Source organism: Temnothorax curvispinosus, unplaced genomic scaffold (assembly GCF_003070985.1).
Source record: "Temnothorax curvispinosus isolate PA1 unplaced genomic scaffold, ASM307098v1 QBEX01013443.1, whole genome shotgun sequence".
Lineage (NCBI taxonomy): Eukaryota > Metazoa > Arthropoda > Insecta > Hymenoptera > Formicidae > Temnothorax > Temnothorax curvispinosus.
The window spans coordinates 13,355-24,764 of record NW_020223223.1 but is presented as its reverse complement, the minus strand read 5'-3'; the positions used below and the strand labels follow the sequence as shown (position 1 = coordinate 24,764).

At 43.9% G+C, this 11,410-nt stretch overlaps 1 long non-coding RNA gene and 1 pseudogene across 2 annotated transcripts; both read right to left on the bottom strand.

Moving 5' to 3' along the window:
* LOC112463573 lies at positions 1 to 706 on the bottom strand. Of its 2 annotated transcripts, none has more exons than XR_003041809.1 (3): positions 643 to 706; positions 266 to 328; positions 1 to 179 (listed from the first exon to the last, which is right to left on the bottom strand). It is a non-coding gene; the product is annotated as an uncharacterized LOC112463573 (long non-coding RNA). The 2 variants fall into 2 exon arrangements; XR_003041808.1 differs by having other exon boundaries at positions 639 to 679.
* Positions 707 to 7,818: 7,112 nt separating this feature from the next.
* LOC112463572 lies at positions 7,819 to 10,986 on the bottom strand (annotated as a pseudogene).
* Positions 10,987 to 11,410: the final 424 nt, after the last annotated feature.

Below are 11,410 nucleotides of genomic sequence, written 5' to 3'. Positions count from 1 at the left end.
AAATATATAATTGTAAAGGGTCTGGGGTCCTCTGGACCCCGGGTGGCATTTAAGGGTTAATAACTGCAGCAATCGTTTTCCAAGCTTGCTTATTTAATAGACTAGTAGAAGATTCTGTATACGTAGTTATTTCTGCTGCAGTTTTACCATGTTATCAGTCCACTGAACTCTGTAATTCACTGTAATTACAAAAATTAGTTACTACTTGAACAAATTGTAATAATCGACTTATATAATTATCTTTATTAAATAATCATGTACATACCAACATCATTCACTTCTCTCACTGAACTTAATTTATCTGTAGCCATTTCTCAACAAAGCAGACCTGTAAAAATCAGATTTTTCAAAATGTATATTATATGTAGATTTTACTGCTACAAAAATAGAAATCTAACCAATCTGAACCAATAAAATCTAACAGAATTCAACAAAGTATGATATGAAATTGACAGCAAAAGCCAAAATCAGTTCTTTCATGCTGCTTATGTTTATATAAGTATTATTTTAGACAATACTTTAAAAATACATGATTGTGTTACATAATTATAATTTTAATAAAGGTAATATCATACATTAAAAACAGATTATTTTTAATTGTAATAATCAAATAATTTATATCGTATTTTTTAGGTTACCTACTACAAACTCACGGAACTCGCAACTCGCAACTCGCCCGTGATGCCCGTTAATTTGGCTATACCAGACACCATTGAGTTGTCACAAATCATGATGGTAGTAAATGGCTGTGCTTATTATATATTTCGGTTCTAGGAGAAAACTCGGATAGCCATTATCGTTAACACCCAATATAATTCACGCATTTATACCGAATCTTGCTACCTCGCGAAATGCTCGCTTCCTATTGGTCGGCTGTTTGCGTCTATCTTTAGAAAATAGCACCGAGTGCTCTGATTGGCTGAAGGCCATGCAGTATCGTGAATCTACCGTAAATGAATGAAAATAATGTAATTTTGCCAGGAATTGCTTCTATTTGCTGTCGCGGTGGATAAACTAAAAGAATTATATTAAATTATTGTAAACATGCTGAATCGATGCAAAATTATATAGAATAAACTCTATTGGTCGTCGAATCTGCCTTTAGGCTATAATAAATGAAAATATCGAAAAATGACTTAATGTCAATGTAGAACCAATCGTGGTTCATCAATAAAATGATGTATAGTGTATATAGTATGAATAATGTTGTTATTGAGTTAATGTCTGGAAAACTTGTGTATAATGGGAAAAATATAATAAATGTGACAATTAGGTACTGTTTAATGTTTATTCTGGAATTCTAGCTGCATAAATAAGAAAAATCATATGTATAATGAAAATTGTAAGTTAAATTACTAATGACGTTAAAATTAATACCAAATATCTATCTGGAATCATGTTGAGCTTTATTTATTAAATGAAATGTCTTTTCTTAATGTGAGTCTGTGATTAACTCTTTTTGTGGTACTTTACTTTATTGTGAAAGGATTTTAATTTATTGATTACTTGGGATTGGTGGGATTGTTTTGTGAATGTATATTTGTATTTGTGTTGTCTTTAATGTGTTTATCCTTATAATATAATACACGTAATATAATAAAATATTTAAATCGAATAAGCTATTCGAATATAATATTTTTGATAAAACATAAAAATTGGTGACTCGATTGCACTTTGAAATGAATAAAAACTTTGAAAAATATTAAAACATGCAAAATGTCAAATATAATGTTGGCGCACGGGATTACGCTTCCGCCGCTTGCTGTGATTGGCCAGGACTGGCCATGGCCTCGTCGACGTCCTCTAGTTGACTGGATTCGTCGTTGATTGGCTCGCTGTCTCCAGCGCAGCGGGCTGTTCCTCGCTGGGCTAGATCGTTTCCTCTCCCTCGGCCTCTGGAATCTTCTCAAACAGCTGTTCGTTGGTCAGGTCGCTGATCTCGAAAATCTCAATCTCTCCCGTTTGCTTATTGGCCAGAATGACAGCTTTCTTTGACGGTTCTGCCATGCCTGGATCCCCGGCTGCCGCCTGAGACCTGTCTACCGGCTGGCAGGCTCCGCCGCTGCGCCCCTGAATCGACGTTGGATTCGAAGACTTAGACCCGTATTCATAGTCGAATCTTATTTCAAGACTGTCTTAAGTAATGTCTTAAGATGCTAATACGGCTCTGTGAGTGGTTCATAACATCTTAAGGTCGTACTTAAGACGGTCTTAAATGTAAGATTATGAATACCGACCCTAGTCTCCGATTCCAAGGTCAGGTTGTAACCGGACGTGGTTAAGTGACGGCTCAGATTCGCGAAATATGTTGATCTACTGTTCGGTCGCCACTCGGTTTCACCTCTAATATACCGAAAAGGTAAGATATATGTATCTCGTTAGAATACGATATCAGTATTAACCATTCTTTTCTGTTTTAGGTTCCTGCCTTCGATGGATCGCCGCTGGACAACGATGGACGCCAACGATGTGACCCTGGATCGCCGCTGGACAACGATGGACCGACAACGCTGGATATGTATCGCCGCTGGACCACGATTCGCCGATATCAAGGGACCAGGTAAGTATCAAGTAAGTATTCACAAATTGACAATTTTGATTAATTGTAAATTATTGATCTTTTATTCATATATCATAATACAATCGCTTTCTGTTTCAGGATGGCCTTACAATCCCGATGACCAATACTGTTAAACAGTATTCACAAGACTTGTTCCGCGCGCTAAGTTATTTTACGCTGTATGTATCCACGGCTAAGTGCCTATTTGTTACAAGAGGCTATATGGCCCGTTCGCGAAAGCCTCCTTCGAGCGACTGCCTCGAGCCTTTGTCCGTTCGCCCCCCTCTCGACGTCCAGTCCCCACTCCTCACGGGCCGACGTCGTGACTCACCATGCTCGCACGCGTGATCTTGTTCCTGGCTCGAATAATATTTATCTTCCGCATTCCGATGGCATAGTTTTTGCGTATTTTTGCCGCACGCTGTCGAATAACAAGTTTACGTCCGAATAATATCGTGCTCGCTGTATTACAAATTCGCGTTGGAATATTGTCTTCCAATAAATATTACGATGCCTTATTCCGGAATTGCCACATATTTTATCTACTTTACATTTACCCGTATCTCATAGCAACTTCGGCACAATGCATCGCATTTACATTCCAAGCTCGTTTTCTCACTTTACGGGAGTGACTTTCCGTTACCCGGTACGCATTCTGGGTCTTTTCGGGCTGTTTGTCGCTTCCGGCTCGCGTACTTCCAAACCGTCGAATGAATCGCGTCGCTATTGCATACTGGGTCTTTCGGGCCCTTCCTTAGGCGGAATCCGCAGCTAGTTCCCGGCGATGATCCCCAGCTCTCTAGTTTCCGGTCCGGAGGTCGGACTCCGTCGCGGACCATACGAATGCCTCGTTTGGACTCCCCTTAACACGTTTTTATCGCAACTTCCTGGGGAAGTGCCCGGTTCGCGTATTCCTGATTCGGTGACTTTACTACTTCGCGGACCTCATGGTCGTCCTATTCGCGACCCCCTTAACACGTTCGCATCGCGACTTCCTGTAGAACTATTTCGGTTCGCTTGTTCCCGGGTCGGTGATATTATCGCTTCGCGAACCTCATGGTCGTCCCATTTACGTTCTCCTGAATATCGTGATCTCGCGACTTTCGACAATATGCCTTCGGTTCGCGAATTAGTCCACCTAGTTACTATGCTTATATCTATACCCATAAGAATAAACTCATCACCGTTAATATTTTTTTATCTTTTAATATAACCCTAATCCTAACGCTGACCGCGGTGTCTCAATCATAATAGAATCGCCTCATCGCGACAATATTAATATCGAGCATCGCTATCGCGGTCGTTATCTCCGGTCGCTTGGCCGGCGTCGCTGCTCTCGGGTCTGGTACTCGGGCCCCCGGGACGCTCGTCCTCTGCTGGCCTGTTCACCCCTGTCTCCTGTGTTCTCTCTACCACGACCTGTGGGTCCACCGCGACCCGCACGGTAGAATGTGCGTTTGGCTCTCGTGGCTGCGCTGAAGGGTGCGGCTGCAAGGTTAGGTTGTGACCGAACGATACATAATCGGGCCACTGGGTACGTGATTTTGTCCTCTAAGTCATCGGTCGCCATTCGGTTTAACCTAAAAGTACCGAGAAGGTCGGTATTCGTAATGCAAACGGACCAAAAGTTGAACAATTTGTTTAAACAATTTTATTTTTTAATCCCGCCACAACTGCCTAGTAAGCATCGCCTGTGCTCTGGATACTGCTAGGTATGACCTTGATCGGCCAGCCAGGGGTGCCTGTCATCTGGACAGCCGCTTGATCAGGTACGTATATACGTATATCTCCTTAACCCTTTCATTTTTTAGATTCCCGCCACAGCTGCCTGCTCTGGGATGCTCTGCCTATCGCCTCCGCTATCTATCATTCATCTGCCTCATCCGTGGAACCAAGATGGCCGGACAACCGCTTGATCGGGTAAGTCCCAGCATTAATCTAAGTAAAACGCTACTAATTCTCTTTTATTTTCAGGTTTCGTCGACGGATTCCTCATCACCATCACCGACGTCGTGGATCACCGCTGCTCACCGATGTCCAGGATCACCGCGTCTGGGAGCTGGCCGGACAACCAGGTAAGTCTGAGAACTGTCCGCGTAACTATAACTAATGCCGTTTCTTTGCAGGTTTCCGCCACGGTTTCCTCATCTATGGCCTCCTCCGAAGCAGAATCTATGATGACCTTGAAGCTCGGTCCACGCTATCACCAAGATGGCCGGACAGCCGCTTGTTCAGGTAAGTTGAAGGTAAGTAACTGATATTTTCGTATATATTTTTGCAAATAATTATTGCTTTTATTGTTAACTATCGTTTCACATTGATGGTGGTTCACAATTACTGATTGCACAAGATGGCGGTCGCACGTCTCGCAAAGTGCGATTTCACGATTCAGGTACGCGAAAACCCGTACGCCTTTCGTATCGGCGTCACGTAACGCTGTTAGCGGGCGTTCCCGTTTGTTTCGGACACTGCGGTAGGCTTACAAATCGTATTCCGTTTCGCGTTCGCGATATTAATTACGATACGCCGGGACATACGCGCGAGAAGATAGCTACAGTTCGAGCGCCCACGAGAGACTGCCTCGAGGAATATTCCTCCCTCGGGCTCCCTACCTCCGAAGTTTTACCCTCACCATGGGGTCTCGGCCGCTTTCTCCTCGCGGTAATTTTCCATTCTACGCTGTTATAATAGCTGTTTACGAGTTTCGGCTCGCCAGGTGTGCGCCAGATGTTCGCGATGAAAATTTCCGCCGCCAGTATACTATTTACGACTTAATCAGCTCCCGGGTAGCGGTTTTTCTACTCTTTGAATAATGGACTTTCGATGGCGCCGACCCGTGTGCACGGCCTCTCCTACGTCCCTAATGCCGATTCCGGGTCGACTTCCTGGAGAAAACGTCCAGGTCGCTTTCTAGATGTCCGCCGATGGCGGCGACCTATCTGCCTATTCCCCCGGTCCCTACTAACCGTATTCCGGCCTGACTTCCTGTAGCCGACGTCTAGAATCATCGGTTACCCGGACTGCAAGGGGGGTCCTGTTAGGATGATCGGATTTCGACCGCGATTCGTTCCTCGGGTGTACTAGGTATCCTCGAGGACGCAGTTTGAATCTTTTTCCGTTCCGACGCTCGGTTCGCGATTTCGCAAATTGTCTGGCAAATCCTATGTTTGCGTGTTCGGATCACGCTCGCAATCGGTTCCTGAGGTCTAGCTAATCCCCCTGAGTACGCAGATTCGGTCCTTCTTCGCTCCGACACTCGGTTCGCTATATCGCGACTTGTCCGGCAAACCTTATGTTTGCGCGCTCGGATCGCGCTCGCGATCGTTTCCTGGGGCCTGAATGATCCCCCTAGGTACGCAGATTCGGGCTTTTCCCGCGCCGACGCCGCGTTCGCGTTTTCGCCGGTTGTCCGGCAAACCTGGGGTTTGCGCATTCGGATCGCGCTCGCGATTGGTTCCAGGGGTCGGTGAGGCCTCCCTCTGGTTGCAGTTTTCACCGTTTGGCGCTGCGGCGCCGTGTTCGCGTTTTTACCAGTTGTCCGGCAAACATGGGGTTTGCGCGTTCGGATCGCGCTCGCAATTGGCTCCAGGGGTCAGTTAAGCCTCCCTCTGGTTGCAGTTTTTGCCGTTTGGCGCTACAGCGCCCCGTTCGTGTTTTCGCCGGTTGTCCGGCAAACCCCGTGTTTGCGTAATCGGATCGTGCTGGTTCTTCGTGGATTCCCCTTTTGGGGATCCCAGGAGTCGGCAGTTCGGCTCTTACTCGCGTAGCACGCGCGATGCGTGCGCTGGGCGCCCGCGCTCTGAAGATTGTGTGTGACTCGACCATCTAATGTGTTGGTGCATTTTCGATCCACGCACCTGTCGAAAATAAACCATAACTCCTTGTTCCCATGGTCGGGCCGGGCACCGTCGTGCCAAAAGAAACTAAAAGATCTGTGGATCGCAAAAAATTAATCTTGTCAACTAATCGAGCCGCTGCTCGGCGACCGCTGTCGCATTTCTTACTACTAGCTGCGCCGGACGGGTGTAATCGATGACTTTATTAATCGAGTGATATTAAATCATAAAATAAAATTAGAGAATCGTCTCGACTCCGTCCTCGGAGCGCTCACGCAACTTAAAAACTAATTGAGGATGTCCCCCTCGTCTGCGGAGTCGTCTTCCCCGCTGAATGGGCTGGAACTTGCTGCTGGGCTCATCCTTCTGGTTTGTCGCCGTTCCGCGCGGCAGCACCCTCCATGTCAATGACGATTGGTCGACCCGGCGCGTGCGGTTGCAAGGTTGTGACCGGACTAACGAATGAAATTATGAAAAATTATTAATTAAGCCACTTACTCGGGCTGATAATTCGGTCGCCATTGTATTTGAAGCCGAAATACAGAAAGCAGTCGTGTCTGTGTTGCTCCGTCTTTCCGTTCAGCAATGGCTGCCGTCTTCTACGTCGCGGACGCGTTCAAGGCCGTCGGCCACGTTCTTGTTATGCGAAGCATAAGCGTACTCTACGGTGGTGTGGATAAGGCACTGGGGTCGCGAATAATCACTCTCGGATTATTATAAACAAATAACAATTTAATAATCTTGGTAGGTGCTAAATAATTGGGCTAAAACCGATAAGCGCGTGGAATTGCTTGAGTTTCCCGATATCGCGCAATTAATGTCATTACAATTAACTCAATCACGCTACTGACGCTAGCGAATACGCGTACGCGGATTTTTTATGAGCAACACGATACGATGTTACTCGTCCGACGGATATTCACGAACTGTCCGGGAGGAACAATCGTCGTTCTCCCACCTTAGCATGCGCCGAGCCCGTCATTTAGGCGCGAAGCCTTTATCTCGCGCGGCTCTCCCATTGGACGATCGTACCACAAGGTGTAGACGGTACGACTCCACTTGCACTTCTGCACTTAGGTTGTGACCGGACGTTGCGATTTGGGTGCCCGAATCCCGATGTTTTTTTCCTTAACACGGTCGCCACTCGATTTAACTTTTACCAACCGAGAAGGTAAGCAATCATGAATACTTGGATTATCAATCTAATTCTCTTCCTTTATTTTTAGGTTCTTGCCAACGTTGGATCATCACCGCTACTACTCAAGGATCTCCGCTTCACTGCTCCGAGGGACTTAGCCGCTTGAGGAACTCCGTTTCATTGACGCCGAGGGACTTCGTGGGATCACCGCCGATGGATCAGGTAAGTACCACAAGGTGAGTAAATGACGATAAATCTCAAAGAATTTCACAATATGATTCAATAATTTATTCAATGAAATGTTTTCCCGCAGGAAGTTGTTCACAGATCTTCGTTGTTCACAAAATGGCTGACACGCGTGTCGCTGGGTACAAGTACCGTACGCTTCGCTTCCACTCTTCACACTCGGTGACTAAGCACCACTCGCTTTCGTATCGCGAGCAAGTAACGCGTTTCCGCGGGCGTCGTGCCGGTTGTTGTGAACCGCGGGGCAACTATCAACGCGTCCGGGCTCGACTTCTTAAGTTTTGAAAATCAACGTCACCACTCTAGACGTTGTTTTGAAAAAAAATTTACAAAGAATCGGTTCGTTATGATTATGGGTAGACGAGTTACGTGTTGATTACACCCATCGGCAAGTGATGTATTAAGAACAGTAGTATTTCCTGTTATGAGGGAAGACGATGTTACACGTGCTATCAGATTTGACGAAGTACTCATTTTGTATGCAAATAAACTGTGCATGAAATACAAATCGCAACACCAACACGACATGATTTGTGCCAAATTACGTATCCTTAGTCGCTTTCTCTTGGCATTAAGAGAAATAAACAAAAATGTAGAAAACCACTTACATCGGTCTATCATCCAAAAGTGTATGATGATTTTATCACAACAATCAATAAAGTCGCAATATATAACAATGAAGAAAAAATATATGAAGCTCCTGCAGTTGCGGAAAACTTATCAACTTTAATTAAATATATCGGAAATCTGCTTATTACTTCTCGTTGTTGTTCGTATCTATAGTTTAGCGTATTAATATCTGGTATAAGGAAAGACTCTTGGATGATTGGATGAAAATCTTCGATAAGAATACGTTCAATTTCTCCTGCCCGTGGTCTGTTAAACACTGTGTTTAAGTGACGAGTGTATAAAAAAGGAAGACATGGAAAAAAAGAAACAAGTTAAAGATTTCTTAAAATTATTAACTGTTGATATAACAAGTGTTAATAGAACCGTCATTAAAACGCAATCAAATCAAAGGAGACACAAAAAAGTCAATTCAGCCAAAGACATCAAAAAATTATATAGTTATTTAAAGAAAAAACGGGTTTTTTCGTATTGCATTTGGCTTTTTTTGGCAAAAGTAACACTGATCTCTATACAAGTGTTTAACAGACGACCGGCAGGAGAAATTGAACGCATTCTTATTGAAGATTTTCATCCAATCATCCAAGAGTCTTTCTTTATACCAAATATTAATACGCTAAACTATAGATACGAACAACAATGAGAACGACACAGAATCCGTGATGCAAACCAAAGACTGTAATAATGAGAAGACGACTAACGACATTAAATACATCTTGTAATAAGTTTAGCTAATGTTATAAATTATATCGGAAATAGCAACGACATATATAAATAGACCAAGTATTCTTCATGTTTTTGCCATGGAGGGGGTAAAGTCGGGAGTTGGCAGTTTACAACTCCGATAGCCATCAATATATCGCATAGTGCTTGCAATAATCCGCACGCTCTCATAGTTCGTTGACAAGCTGCGACTACCTTCAACGAAACAATTGTTATTAACTAAAGGTAACAACAGACAAATAATGTAAATTCTATACAGCGCTAATATTTTTGAGCTACCTGAGCAGGACTCGGTGCTACTAGCGCTCGTACAACTCGCACCATGCAGTGAACATTGGACACCTTCTGTGGGCTCCATTCACCAAGATTGTTATCCTCCGTTTCATTGAGAATTTGAAATATCGACGTCAATTTCTGAATATAGTTACCTGTACCGTTGGAATATAAAAATTATTACAGAACGGCAAAAATTATACAAGTTGGTAGAGAAATCCAATGACAAGTATATTACCTTCCTTAAAGAAGTTTTGGTCACTGACGTTTCCCCTGAGATTTAATATCAGCAGGGGGCAATCTTCCACAACAATACCACCATCCGCGTTGCCCTCTTGCTCAATAACATCAAATATGCGATCAAACGCACTTTCAAACGCCACTATCTTTTGTATGTTAGCATTGCCTTTCGTCAATTAAATGAGCAGCAACAAAACCTATGTAGCAAGTATAAATAACATATTACAAGCAAAGCTCTTACTATTCCAGGAGCGTTTGTTCAAAAATAATAAATTTAACATACATCATTGCGTGTAACTTTTCTGCTGTCACTCAGCAAATCCATCAGTTTAGAGACACCCATAGGGCTGACCAGAATTATTTTCTGAATATCTTTAGATCTATTCGCTAGCAAATGCGTCAGTAGCTTCAGAGCTGGCCACCTGACACGGAAGTCAAACTCCTCGAGAAATGTCAGCAACAAACCAACACTGTCCGAGTGCTTAATGAATATTTCTGTAAACTGTTCTCCTATTTGGTTCTTGGAGCGTGTTTATCGACTGAAATAACGCGAGGCGATCAGACATAAAATTGATTGTGCCAAAGAAATAACGCAGTCTTATACCTACTTCGTCGAATGTTTCAGGATTCGTTATATTGCACAGAGTATCCAAAACCAGGCCGATTATCTCGCAATCTGTCCTGTTTATCTCCAGCACCTGCCTGAGCGCGTCCATTTCCTGAGCACCCAACTCCACGCGATACGTGCCTGATAACGCCTTGAGCGCACGGCAGGCATCTCTTCCGTCGTACAGCAGAGTAGAAGACTGCAGTCTGTCCACTAGTCTCTCCACCTGTATTACAGAAATATTATAAGATAAATTGCATCGTGAGCTACCTGTAATTAAGTCGGCCAGGAAGCTTTATCGGATAATTAGCAGCGAAGGCGCTCACGACGTTCGTCCAAAACATAGGGAAGTAACCTTTTTCCGGCGCGTAAAAACATGAAATATTCATCGGTTCCCAGTTCCCACTCACCGTATCGGCACCCATCGGCTGCGTACCGGCGGGAGCGGTTTCCAAGACGGATTTCAGGCTGCTTTTAATACTCTATTTCTTTCTCGGCAAGATTTCTTTTCACCGCCTGTCGGTGGTCTCGACTCTCTATGTCGCTTCCGCGCTTCCTCCAGCTTCCTCCCAAACACCTCGGACACGTTGCATCCGGTTGCGGGGTGACGAGGTAAAAGGCACGATGTAGGTGAAGCGGAAAGAACGAAGCGATGAACCTGATTGGGTTCGTCATGTTGACTCGACGTCTCGAACGAAGTGTGTGTGATTGGCCGTTGATAATGGCTTCTGCACACAGGACGCGGAAACGCTTGCCGCGCGGTAAGAAGCGACGTCATGAGTTATCCAATCAAAACGTTTCATTTTATGACGTCATTTCCGACAAGATCTCGCGTCGGAAATGACGCGACGCGCGACGCGTATAGTGGAAACGCATCCTAAAGCCTTGTGTCCACGATGCTAAAACTGCGTCCGAGTTTTGATACTTACGTCTTACTGCATACTTCTGCTGCCATTGTAGACGACGCTTTATATGTTTACAGTGTAATAAATTATTATTATTATTTATGTTTTAATTTAATGTTATAATGTAATCATTTTTACATTGTTACTAATATAGCACATTTATAGTAATAAATTATTATTTTATATTTATATATTTGTAATTTCTTTACGTTTGTAATTTATACATTGCAAATAAAGCCGGTTCAATTGACCTAG